This window comes from Anopheles ziemanni, chromosome 3, assembly GCF_943734765.1.
Source record: "Anopheles ziemanni chromosome 3, idAnoZiCoDA_A2_x.2, whole genome shotgun sequence".
In the NCBI taxonomy this organism is placed as follows: Eukaryota; Metazoa; Arthropoda; class Insecta; order Diptera; family Culicidae; genus Anopheles; species Anopheles ziemanni.
In genome coordinates this window covers 75,246,095-75,260,650 of record NC_080706.1, presented here as the reverse complement: position 1 = coordinate 75,260,650, position 14,556 = coordinate 75,246,095, and the positions used below count along the sequence as shown (strand labels likewise).

Genomic DNA, 14,556 nt, shown 5'->3' with positions numbered 1-14,556 from the left:
CACGTCGAACGGTCTACATAGTCTCTTATCGCAGGTCGAGGAGCCGCGAGCGGGAGGATGAAACGAAGCGGAATCGGCGACGCATTAATTTATGCATGAGCATAATCGACGGACCATCAACTAGCCCCCGCGGGATGTGTGCGATTGCCTTCTGCTGAACCTATTGGTTTGAGCCGCATTGAAAAGTTTAAGCAATGACAAGCATTGCTCGCGGGAAGCAAATGCAAAAGCAAAAGAATATAAAACGAAAAGAATGTCTTTAGATATGTTCAATAACAAAAACAGAAAACTAGACAACTCATAACACGAAAGACAATTTGGCAAAAACTTGTGACAAAATGTGTAAAGACATGCTTTATATGGTGCCATTGAACAAAATATTATAAAATAAATGAATAATTTAACCTTGTGTATGTTTTACAAAGTCTGCAAAATCACTTTGACGGGCGTTATACGTCACAATTGCCAATGAGTTAACAGAGTTGTCAATAAATTAATGAAATGTATATTCTCAACTGTTGTAAGTGTAACGGTTGTATAAAAAGTGGTGTTACAGATGGTTTGTAGAAACCCTGTAACGATAGCAGCTTAACGTAACGGGCTGAGTACCAACGGATTATTTTGCCCGTGGAACTCACGGGCAAAAGGATATAAAGGGGGGCCACAGACGTGGCAGACTCAGTGTGAAAAAATCCAATACAAATAAAGGACTAATTTTTTAGTTTATTCCACTAGCGAAATTCTTAAAGAATTCCTTTGTTTTTCTCACTCACGTTGCATTTCCAACAATAGGAATTGTAAACGACGTTTTGTTTTCAAGTTTAAATTAACCAAACTTCTGCACTCAATAAAAAAATTATGAAGATTTCTACCTGAAATCTTTATTACAGAAAAATAGGTTAAACTCGCGAGAAAACGGTATTTTATATGAACAAAGTTTTTTTTTCATTTGAATGAGTTTCAACTGATTTCTTCTAAAAATCAAATATCTTAAATGTATCGAGTGAGAACACATTTCCTTTCCTTTCTTGTTCCATAAGGCTACAGGTTTCACCTAAGGAACTTATCAACGTAACACTTCCAACTTCATTTACAACGCTCGATCGATACGACTCCCCGCCAATAGGTGGTCAAGTTCAAACCGATCAGCATCTAGCGCGGCCCAGGCCGGGCCCTGGAGCTCCGGTCGCGGCCAGACCCCGGGGAACCGTAATGTTAAACGCCGTCGGAACGTTTGTCGAAACCAGCTTTCCCCTTCCGCAGCTATGTGTCCTTTGCATCCGCGCTTTCCGTCACAAAGACCACCCTGTTTCCCCGGCTGTTGCTGCGGGGTAGCAAAGTGGGCAATTTTGCAACATTGTCAGCGATGTCTTGATTCTCCCGGCGAATAAGCACGTCCCTGCGAAGGGTGGACGATATCTTGTGCTGCTTGCCCCGCTGGTTTTAGTCAAAATTAATTGATTCACGATTCCGGCCTCGCCGAGGTGTGCCACAGTCAGCATGAACGGTGAACTCGAGGGATGATGATAAGATCGAAAGAGGAAGAACAAGCGAGAGAAAGAAAAGTCGCTCAAAGTAGCTGCAGAAGCATGTTCTGTCGATGATCGATCGGGGCCGGGGCTGCCACAGATATTTCATGGTCACCCAGCGCCGTCATCTTCTGATCGGTCGTTCGGTCAGCTGGAAGGACGAAGAGAAGCACAACGGAATACCGGGCGAACTGTAGAAAAAGAGACACCCAACCGGAAATCGTACGCCAACGCCGGGCTGATGGGGGAAGAAGCGAGAGATACAGTTCGATCTCGATTCACTTCAATTTCTTCATCGCGCAGAGAAAAAAAAACCGTCGCACGCCGTCATCGTGGATGATGGATGCGATTGGTTTTACTTTACGACGGCCTGGTCCGTCGTTCCGTGGGTGGAATACGGATGACACGGAAGCAACAGACATTCGATCAAGTACCGACCTGTGGAAAATGTTGACCGATTTACTTCTAGGGCAGGGATTCCTTTTATTTTATTTTCAAACTGGCCAATACACCAATCTTAATTCTTTCCTAACGAAAAATCATGCTTTTGTGATTTTATGGTTCGTTTTCAGACAATTGTAGAAAGTAAAACTGAAAATTCATTAAAATACCGGAATCACCTCGTCGTTAAATATTAGTTTTCTGAGCTGAGCCTTAATTAACACGTTCCGTACCGCGCCACCCAAATATGGGTGACAGCAGTTCTAGTTCTAAAAAGTTGTTGACCCAAAAATAAATGAAAATGCAATAAAAAAATATTGTATTTTATATAATTTTTTTTGGGTAGCCAAGTTTTTGCTTGGCCTTCGGAAACAATCGGTTTAAGAAATTTTATAAACAAATTGTAATTTAAAAAATTGTACTAAAAATTGTGCTAAAACGCTTGGTACGCAACGTGTCAAATAATCGATGAAACGATCAACAAACATTTTAAAAAATCGGTTTAGCATGCATATGCAAGAAAAAAGAAATATGAAAAACAATTCCAAATCGAAAGAAAAGAGCACAGCTTATATAATACTCAGTACATATTCGGCACATATTCAGTACAAACAGTTTAAATGATTTCCTATAGTTCTTCGACGGTCCTGTACACCTCGCTTAATAATCCTTTGGAATTAACTCAAAACAAAACATAATAATGAACAAAATATATGAAAATTACAAAACATTATTGTTATAGTAATCAGTATTGTTACGCTACTGATAAAATTTGCACGCAACATTTGTTTTCTGCAAGACCAATATTAATATATGTCGATTGTTTTATGTTTTGCTGATGATAGCACAAGCTAGTTTATAGCGAAAAATAACAGTTATTGCATTTGTGTTCATCTGCTCGTCATTTTTAACTTAGATGAGAACAATCTGCCAACGAAGTTTACGTTTGTTTAAAATTGGCAGTGCGTCTCACGTTAAAAACATAACACCCAATGCACAATTTTTTCGATGAACAACAAATCGATAAATAAAACAACAAAATCTCTGTTTGATTTCGATTCGAAACCATTCCCACGTTCATAAATCGGACATAACACAAAACTCTCATCATGGGAAAAACGCTGCTTCGTTGCTGTACGACACATGTTATGTTTCCGTTTCAGTTCGCAAGGGAGCAAAAAAAAAATATTTTCTTTTGCATTCCGAGCGTGTGCCAGCAACAAGTATAACCCCAAACACGCTGTCCCGATCTGATTGCCTTTACGCTCTACGCCGCTCCAGTTGGTCGGACTTCCTTGACCGTGCGGGAGAGCAACAGTAAAACAAAACACAAAAACAGAGCAAAAGAGAAAGAAAAATTCCCAACGCCGAGATGTCCGCAAACACATTACCACTCCGCTGCAGCTGACAGCATGCAGTGCATTAATGCATCATGTGGCCATGAAAATGAATGGGGGGGTTGAACAGCGGGAGACACACTTGTCATGCTGGCCTGCAGGAGAAGAAAACTTTTTTGCTCCTCTCGACCCTTGTTTTCCGGTGCTCTCGGTAGTCTAGCCTCCGGGCGGGCGCTTCCACTAGTCCACTACTGAACGGGTAGGAAAGCATAAAGCATAACGCAATGTGAGAACGTATCCTGCGAAAGGACGACAGCTGTCGGAAACTAGCTGAACCACAGGTTTCCTTTTTTTAAAGCTGAATAAAAAAAGAAACGTAAACGAGATTTCTCCTCTCCTGATGCTGTCATCGGGCCGGGCGAGCCGGCGGTCCGGTGTTATCTTTCCGAGCAGAAGCGAAAAAACTAAAATCAAACATTCCCTGCAAACATCGCCCCTAACCTCTAACTCACGCCGGGCGTAATCGACCAGATGTACTAACCCCTTTTTTTTCTCTAAATCTATTTATGTCTTCATAATCTCCGCCACATTATCACCGGAAACTGCACCGCATTAGTGGGAGCAGAATGAAGGTAGTAGAAGGGCGTAAAGCTAGGCCATCCGAGGCAGTTTCTTATCCGCATCTTCCAGAGTCGGCCAATAAAGAAGAGAAACATCTATTTGCACAACATCTTGAAACGAAGCCGGAGCCATAAATTCTGCATAATTCTAATTAATTAAAGCCACCCTGCAGTCGCTCGATGCTTGCAGAAAGGCCCGGGGAAGAGTATTTGCTAGCGTAAACTCTTTCCTCCCAAGTATGAAAACAATCTCACCGGGAGCGTCATGTTTTCCTATGTTGCCAAGCGCGGGTCAATAATAAAATTGCTATCATTTAGAATCAATACAAATTAAGTTTAGCTCTGGTGCAATTTAAAATTTTCTATGATCAGTGAAACATTATCACTTTAACTAAAAAGATAATAAAATAAAAGAAATAACTAAAGAGGTTAAGAATAAAAAGAGAAAACTGGAATTAAAATTAATTCGTCCAACTTCCGACTAAAAGTTTGCTCGCCCCAAAGTGCAGCAGAAAGTTTGATATAGAAATCTGATAAAATAATTTAAAAACTGTACATTGTTATTTAAATTGATACGTTCAGGTGGGAGAAAGACTCATGAGATGTAGATAACGTTTTCCGAAATTTTACACCTTGATAATGTGCTTAGTTGCATAGCTCGAGGTGTATGTGGATGTAACATTTTCTACAACAATTGAAAGACTTTAAAATATATCTGTAGAAATCAAGCTGTTTTCGAATGGGGAGCGCTAAAAGTCCTTAAATTAAACTTAATTAGATGACTTTTGTTTATGCACTAAACCAAACAAGTCAACTAAACTCAAATAAACTTTAATTCCCAATGTCCAATACCTCCAATGGGAAACTGCACAAATGAAGAGAGCACTTTAAAGCTTTCGTGAAGTTTATTCGAGAAAAAAGCATCATCACAGTCAAGTACAAGTTGGAAACCACTACCGTTGCAGCAGTTGCACAGCAGTTTCATTGACCTCAGCCTCGGACGACGGAGATGCACAGGCTCCCACCAAGGCAGATGACATCTCGACCGAGAGTGTCGCCGGTATCGCGTCACCCCGGACGTACCTGAAACACTTCCCGCCTTCTCCCTCCACCCCTCCCTCGCCCGGGGTGCTCCTGCCGGGACAGGGCCGGGGGTTCGGGTTTCTTGACGGTTCGGGCTTTAGAGTCGTTTGGCCAGTCTAACCTGTTTGGCGGAACCGGCAGCCGAGTCCAAGGTGGTCTCCATCCCGAGAGCCCGGGTTGTTCCGAGCGGCTATATATCCTCCACCCATCCTAACCCTCTTCTTCTCTCTCTCGCCTGTTCCACTGCCTCCCCACGGTTGGCTCGACGAACCGGGAAACCGCCAACGGGTTTGCGCGCGGTGGGCGATTAATTTCTGGATGCATTCGTCTGCATTTTGTGCCATGCAGACCGCGCCGGACCCGTGCCCGGGCCCTCGTGTGCGCCGGTCCAAACGGAAAGCCTCATTAGGTGGTTGAGGTTTTGGAAGTGCGGCGAAGCCGGAAAGGGCCGCACACGACACGGCGGGCGATGAGTAATCGCCAACAGCTCTTTAGTAGCCGCGCTCCAGTGCGAAAAACCAACCGTATGTTCAACGGGCGACAGATTTGGGAAGAGTGGGAAAATGAACTGCTCAACCCCTTGGCTCGGGTAGTGGCGCTTCGTGGCTCGAAACTTTTCCATCCCAACTAGTGATGTGCGTACTGAACGGAGTGAAAACGTTTGAGTGAATAGAATCCTACCAAAGATTTAAATGATTTGAATCAACACTGATAGCATTAGTAACTCTTAGCTGATTCGAATCCCATACAAGGATTCCAAGTCGTTGCCACCTATCTTTGCCTCAAACCCATGGTTGAAATCTATAACGCATCTGAGTTCTCGCATCTCTAACTCATCAGTTTTTGTTTAGCGTGCAAATGCACGTTCAGTTTTGTCTTCTAATTTCAACTTTGTCCCTATCTAAAATTTTGATTAGGCTGGTGTCAATGCTTTACCGCGTCATGTTTTGACAGGCAAAAATGTGTGGTTCTTTGACAGCTGCAGGCTGGCGTGCGATTTTATCTGTCAAAAAAGTTGGATTTTCTAAATCGGGAATCGAGGCATCCAGCAAACATAAAATAATTTGTTTAGCTTTTAGAATAGAATTTTGAAAAAATAAAGCAACATTGGCGGATCTGACATCCGATAAAATATCGTACGACAAAGCACTGACACCAGACTTACTTGGAATTAATGCAAATATAGATTATTGTTTTTACTAAAAAATCAATTATAACGCTTCCTACAAAAAGGAAATAAGGCAAAATCATTAAAAAATTAAATGGTTTCTAATTTACAGCATCAGACAAAAGCTGATAAGTTAAAGACAAACTCATATGCGTAACTTATAAACATAAGCTGATGAGCTATTACAAAACATGGTGCCTTAGAGACATATCCACCTGCTTTAGATATAAAGTTTAGTGGAACCGACCGTAGATTGGGTCAGATTTGAATGAAAATGAAGAATTCATCACTCTGTGGATACTAACACGTTTACTGCCATGTCACCCAAAAGTGGGTGACAGCAAAACTCAGTTCTAAAAAGTTTTTGACCCATAAATAATTGAAAATGCACATAAAAACTATAGTAATATTTTATATCAACTCTTTGAGATGCTATCGTTGATTTAATAAATGTTACAAACAAATTATATTAAAAAAGACTAATCTAAATAAGTGTACTAAAAACGCTTGGCAGTCAACGTGTTAATAACTAATTTTGTGTTTTTCATATCACAAATTCACTCTAACCCTTTGACTACCAAGAGTTTTTAGAACACTTTTTTAGTACAATAATTTTTGACAAATTTTGTCCATAGAACTTGTGAAATCAATGGTTTTAGGACACCAAGCAAATACTAACCTTCCCAAAGAATTATTTTTTGTCAGTTGTATAGATTTGATGTTGCATTTTAATATATTTATGGGAACACACTATTTAGAACATATGAAAGCTGGCTGTTTGAAAAAGATAGACATGGCAGATGCGTGTCAAAAGCATCGAAAGTCATGAGTTCAAATCCCTAAAAAGAGATATCGTTTCTCTTCATTCATTCCAATGTCTTTTTGATGTATAAAACATGCTTCCATTCTCGAGTATGTTGAAGTTTTCATCTATCATTTTTTCGATTCCTTATTTCCTAAGTTCAGCAACTAAAGCTATGAGACAAACATGTGGCCATTTGAGGTTCTTTTCCATAAAACAGAATCAGCCATTTAGTTTTTTCATCAGATACATCCAAAGAAGGCAAATAAACCAAAGCAACTCAATTCAAATACAATCCAACCGAGTACACAGGCCCGTCCTTTCCTTTGATGCGTTTGCTCTTTTTTTGAGAAAAAAGTTCTACATCGCAGATTACTGCTACTACCTACCTGGCGTTACTACCGAGCAACAGCATTTCGTTTCATCTAACCCCTTTCAATTCTGCCGGTCCCATATTTTCCATTACTATCGCGGTTACTAATTGAGCTGCCACTTATCGTATGGATACAGTTTACCGGCCGCAACCAACCAACCATCATTGTTGGCAACAGGTTGGTCAAGCTAACCAAGGGAAACAACAGTAACACACACCCAAGGTAGTGCACATGGAAATAGGACGGTCAGATTTTCCACTCTGCAACAGTGTGACTACAAAGGAAAGGTAGTTCCAGTTTTCCATAGACGATCGACTGCGCAACTTTTGCCTCAAATGAGGAAGCCAATAAACCCAAGCACGTGAAAGGGAAGCAAATCGTCCCTATAGCTGAAAAACTACACCAGTTCGACACCGGCGCGACGCAATAACCAATTCGCAGCCGACGGAAACGAGTGCGCCGGAGCTTTTAGAGATATTTATCTCCGCCGGTCCGCGCGCCTGTCGAATGAGTTAATTAAATATTTACCCTCGTCCATCACGATAAATTATCACATTCGGGGAACAAACCACCAAACACCGGACCGGGGCTCCATGCTGCCCTCCCCCGGGTATGGGTGGGGGGAACGAAAATGAGGCCAGTGGGATTAGAGAGTGATGGGGAGAGAGGGGGGAGGGGGTGGTTTCCCTCATTTGGGAACATCGCAGTTGGAAATTTTGGTAATATGATTTTTTTTCCTCCTGGACGCATTTATTTTTTACCCATCAAAAACTTACCGGTTTACGATGCGCGGAAATGAAACGAACATCAAAAAAGGCGAGTTATGAATACATATTTCACAAAGGCACCCACCCACCCCACCACATACGGAAGCAGCCACACGACCGATAAGCGGATGTGCGAGGATGATGTGCAACGCGTCAGCTTCACGCCACGAGATGGAACATCGCGCTATCACGTGCTGATAGTACTTTGCTAACGACGTAGTCGAAGCGGCCCGTTGTCCGTCTGTGCACGGTGAAGGACTTTTTCCCTGCCCGACTGCCAGACAACTTTGCGCCGATTAGATGAATAAACACAAGGCGGGAGGGAGCGAAAAGTATGAAGACATTTAAAATATGTTACCATCGCATTTTGGTGTTGTTACCAAATATCATTTCCAGACGATTGGCATGTGCTGAAATTATTTCCGGCATATTTAAAATTTGAACAGTCCCGAATACAATTCTTTTGCAATTTGCAACTTCAAATGTTTCTTCTTCTATTAATGAATATGATCGTAAAAGTTTCAGTTCATTGCAACAATTTTAGTTACTATGTATAAATGTTTTCTGTAAAAAAGCCAAAAATACAAGTTGAGTTTTACGAATGTTTTTAATGATCAAACCCACATTTTTGTTTCCCTTTTACGATCGTTTTATTCATTTTGTGTGAAACTTCAATAAACGTTTGCACAACAATAAACAACATGATTTTGAAGTTGTTAATTTACTTTACCACATTGACTGCCATGTCACCGAAAAGTGGGTGACAGCAGTTTTTAGTACTAAAAAATGTTTGACCCATAAATAAATGAAAATGCCACATACAAACTATAGTAATGTTAAAAATAAGTTACTTGGGTACCCAAATCTTTGCTTCGCCTTTGAAAACGGTCGGTTTGATAAATGTTATAACCAAATTTTATCGAAAAGGATTGTGCTAAACACTTGTTCTAAAAACACTTAGCAGTCAACGTGTTAATTTCAGTTTTCTGAGTTCTATGACTACGCGAAGAGAAAGTCTGACCTAATCAGCATTGCCTGTTCCTAAACGTATCAAGTAAATATTTTTGAAAATTAGAACTAATCTAACATTTTTGTACAAAACCTTAAGAATCGAAAAATAAAACCGTTGTGCAATGAAAGTTTCAAACATTGTTTAAATACATTAAATAAACATAGTTTACAAATAGAAGAATATTACGCGTTTAGACTAGCTTTGTTTTTACACCCTTTTTTCGTACAATCTTTTTTAATCAAATTTGTTTAAAACATTCATTAAACAGACGGTTTTTGAATGCTAAGCCAAATTTTAGCTTTCCAAAGAATTGGTATTACATAAAACTATAATTTTTATGTTGCATTTTCGTCGATTTATGGGACACAAACTTTTTAAAACTAATGACAGCTACGATATGGTAGTCAACGAGTTAAAATGTATAAATAACAGTAAAAATAAACATTCCTTCTTTTGCTCCTTGCAATTCATTATTATCATTTGAAATTTCACATCTCATTAAAACTTTCTTATCATGCATTCTGGCCATACAGGGCAAAACTTGTACTTGTGATATATGTTCATTGATTTGATAGTCAAGTCCCATAGTAAATGAATATGTAAATCATTACTAATGTAGATAAGACAGGTACTATATTCCAAATCGACCGTTTTCCCCCGCGATCCTTCGCGATGAATAATTCAATCAATTCAGTTTCGACCTTTACAATTACCTTAAAGTTCACGTTCACAGCCAGGTCAAATACAGATGATATTGGTTCTGGGATTGCGGTGGAATCCCACCATTCATCGGGGTTTTCGTCCAAATTTAGCCCGCGTTAACCCAACTCTAATTAGGGTCGCAGCCGGAAGAGACCTCTTCATGATGTATGAGTTAGTTTATGGAAAGGTCTACCAAAAGCTGGAAGCACCGTTTGTGGCTGGAGTAACGCTTGCGATTGACGTTCTCGTAATTTGGAATGGGGGAAAATTTTCATTAATGAACGTTAGTGAAACGTCCTTACGGTGCGAGATCCTGCATTGAACTTTTGCACGCTAGTTGGGCTCGCGGGTATGAGCGAGTGAATTTTCGGAGGAAAACTTCCCACCCACCTTCGTTGATGCGTCTCGCTTTGGGCAAACAGGACGACGTATGGTAAATTTATGGCGCTCATCTGCAAGTTAAAAAGCATTCTGTCCGGCCGGATGTCTTGTGCGCCAGCGGGAATGAGGTGGGAGCCGTGGGGTGGGGCGTGCAAAAACATGAAAATCAATATTGGCCCATTGCTGAAAATTGGACGAAAGCAGTGGGCACGGAACGACCGACGAAAGAAAGTAGCGCCGGGCACGTAAAGTATAAGCATCAACACGCGCAGCCAGATGTGTTTGTTTATGTCCGGATCGTCGGCAAAAATGCTCTACCGTGTAGCGATGTTTTATTTACACTCTCCCACTCGTCCACTGGCGCTCTCTTCCACACTCTCTCGTTCCGTCTCCTTTTTTTCCCTCCCCGAAGGACCTTTTTTGAACATCATCAAGAAACAACGGCCTCCGGGCGGGACTGCCGTAACTTGTACCGTATCCTGACAGTTTCTTCGTTGGGCTTCGCTTTCGACCCCGCCGGCGTTGACGCCTTCGGCAACAGGACGAACGCCCACCGGGGCCAGCGGCGACCGATAAAACCAACAATTAGCCATTAATTTATGCCACCGACCGGCTGACAGTTATGTTGTATGCTCAACGCCGATCAGCGCCAAGCCTTCTTGCCAACTAGCAACGAAAAAGGCCAGAAGGGCGAGCAAAGAAAAGCGGCACAGGAAGCCACACCGTGTTGACCGTGCTCGATCGTTCGATTTCGAACGACGCCTCCCGAAGGAAGTCCGCTAGGTTGGTGAGTGTATGGGTCGACTGTTTTTGCCCTTCTTCCACAACGGATGAGCTTTCGCCCTTTTGCGAAGCCCACGATATTACGATGCGTTCCTTCTCGGTGCTTCGAAAAGTTAGTTACCAAACGCCGACGTGTTGGTCGTTTGGACTGCTTTCAACGTGTTTGTGTGCGGCAGAAAAGCATAATCCGCCACCACTCTCACTCATCTTCGCTTAATTAATCCCTTCGGTCTAAACGGTGCCAATAATTTCGCTACCGCGTGCTTATCGGTTTACTTTCCAACCCCCTCCCCGTTTCCGCGGCGATGTTTTCATAAATGAAAATATTGTTATAATCCAATTTGTATCAAAGTTGCGGGCGCTAGGATCAACAGGTATCTTCTAGAAGCCTTTCCGAGTTTATTTAATGTGGGCATACCAACGTGCCACCTGTTGCTTGCTTTATCCGCCTGTTGCCGGCCGAAAATGCGGAGGATTTTTCGTTGTTTTGCGGATTGATCCGATTTCAGTGTTGATAAATCTATGGTCTCAATAAATTAGCCGCTACGCCCAACTAAATAGCAATGCGTTTGCACGTTGACCGCAATATCACCCTATTTAAGGAGGTTAGCAATAATCCACATCAGCCCTTTACACTAACAAAGTAGTCCAATTTTGTGGTAGTAGGCTATAGTAAATACCAAAACAAATCATTTGCTTGGTTTAATGAATTCCACAACAAAATTTGGTTAAAAATGTTTTACTAAAAAAAATGCGTAGGGTTAGTTCATATGGAGCGATTTGATAGATAAACATAGCGCCATATTGGAATTTATGATAACTAAAACAATTATTCGTAATGAATTCGTAATGAGAAGTTTGAATTCAATTCTGTAACAAAACACAGTTAAAACTGGATGTAAAAACATGAATAAATCTAAATGTAAAAACATTAATAAATGTAACTCTATTTGTTTGGAATTTTAAGGAAAACTTCTATCTGTGCATCTACAGCATCCGGCAATTCTAACCTCAAAATTGGTTCATTTTAGTAATGAGTATCATCAAAATAAAGAGACATAAAAAGCTATGGTGATCCAACCTGTAGCTACAGTAATCTTGATCTAGTCTCGAAACTCGTATAGTACAACACTAATATAGTAGTAGGCTATAGTATTTGCAATAATTTATCGCCTAAGAAGCTTAGTCTATTTGTCAAATGTTCTTAAACAACTTTTAGTATTTGTTTTATGAACAAATGTTATCAGACATAATTTTTGTAAAAACTATAATAGAAACGGCTTGGCTTTAATGTTTTTAAAAACAAATACACTACAGGAGAGTAAACGTGTCTCAGTTAAACAAGGTAGACTCAGCCAAGGTAAAAAATTATCTGTGATCATTATTTACAATAAAAACAAGTGATAACAAATCCTTCGAAAACCACAAAACTAATATGTAACCTAAAAAATAATGTATTAATTTTATTGCACAGTAGCAAACAATTAGTGGTAAACAGTAAAATGATTATTTCTTAACAATACAAAACAGAAGTCAAAAACGGTTAACCAAACCAAACAAACAAAGTCATCACAGTCAAGTCAGCACGTACAAACAATGTATGTACAATTCCGATAAACGTACAACTTCTGTTCATCAAAACAAATTTAAATAAAATCAAATAAACTCATCATAGAGTTCAAGTTATGATGTTTCAAAACCAAAAGTTGGCCTCAAACAAAACGTAATTTTATTCTAGGAAAGTGTGAAACATGCCTTCCTATCTGCAGAGACAACTTTATTGACAATCACTGCCAAGCATTTTCTCCCTTTTGTGTGTCATGAGAAAACATTATCTCGGCCAATGTTGTGCCGAACCATCGGCATACAGCCGCACCCGGCGACACGGCTGTAGACATTTTCCGCTACATTTTCCGGTGAATTTCCCCACGAACGTGTGGCCACGTCGCATGTTTGAACTAAGATGTTCGGCACACGTGAGCCATTTTTCAAATAGCTTACCTTGAGACTTGCCGGATACATTTACCGCGACGAGAGGGTTTGAGTCAAAAAAAACTCGAACACGCACCCATCAAGCCCCAGGGAGTTTTCCCGACCGAGCCGACAGAAGTTCATGTGAAGCTTTCAGCACGAGATTCTGTATCGTTCAACAGTGAAACTATTCTGCAGTCTACTCTTCCTTTCATACTGTTTCTCATTTGACGTCTTTGAAACCGTCTGCAAACGGCGCACGAAGGAGCAGAAGCCGTAAAAACTTTACTTTGAGCATAACTTTACCCCCTAAGCTGTGGGGGAGCAAAACCGGGAAGGAATTTCAGGCACGCTTTGAAGAGGTTTCCTTCCGCTAAGCGGAGAGAGAGTACAGCGAACCCACCAACGCCACGAGCGGTAAGGAAAAGTGTGAAAATCACTTGCAACGCCGTGTTCTTTCCTTGCCCCGGGGAGAAGTTGTCTGTAGCCATGTTTAATTTCATTCCGGTCCAAGGTTGTCCTTTACACGCCTCGCTGCACAAATCACTGCACTAATGGCTTTGAAGGAGAGAAGAAAAAAAACATGCCCATAGGTCGGTTGCCTTTCCCACTTTTGTTTGTGTGATTTAATTTTCACCTTCCACCTCCACAGACCATCCCTAGGGAAGGTATTTTTAGCATCCAGTGACCTGCTGGAGTCGTTTTCCGGCTGCCGGCAGCAACAGGCTTGGACGAGTAGCTTCCGGAGTAGGACGTACACTTCAACAGGCAGACAAATAATAAGCTTCAATCACCGGAACAACAAATCGCATCTACGATGCACAGCTTTAAACCGGTACGACTTTTCGTTATCGAACAGAGGGTATTACATTTTCCTTGCCCTGGTACCTCATTGTTTTTTCCAAGGGGATTCAGTTCCTCTTTATAACAAACAATCATTTTTAAACATAAATAAAATACATCGGAATTTTTATTTCTCATTAAATTTATGTAAAAACAATCGAAGTGCAGGTATTTATTAAAAGTGAGCTATAGAAACGTATTCTTAAGAGCCACAATGTTATGCTGAAAGCAGAATCCCAATATTGGGCAGCACACCCGCAACAAAAGCGGAATCTTTTTCCGGGTTGAAATAAATGACTTTTTTGAAAAACCATTCAAATCAACCAAACAATGCGTAACCAAGCGGGCACTCGAAAATGGCTGACCAAAAGTTTGCAGTTACATAAAACCGACCCGCTCGGCAAGGGGGGACACCATGGAAACGATTTACAAAGTACCGGGCGGCTCCATTGTTGAAAAGAATGGAATTGAGAGAGTAAAACCTCCCCCTTTCGCAACGAAACCAACGCAACACTGAGAATCAAAAGCCGCTATCAAAACGTAACGAGCCCCGTCCACAAACTACAGTGCTATACCAATAAAATCTGTTCCTGGTATGATAGTTCAAACGACGCGAAGGTAGCAGGGAAGGCGAATCCTAGTTATTTTTTCCTATGTAGAATCAAATTGGTCCCCAAAGTTCAGCAGGTTTTCCCTGTTGCATCAACGTGTGCTAGAGAATGAAAATAGAGAGGAAGTGTATT

General features: G+C 41.0%; 1 protein-coding gene across 1 annotated transcript in view; it reads right to left on the bottom strand.

The window, feature by feature from the left end:
* The window catches only part of LOC131289186 (receptor-type guanylate cyclase Gyc76C-like), a 50,175-nt gene that overhangs the window by 34,559 nt on the left and 1,060 nt on the right, over window positions 1-14,556 (bottom strand). The gene's annotated exons all lie outside the window — the stretch shown is intronic.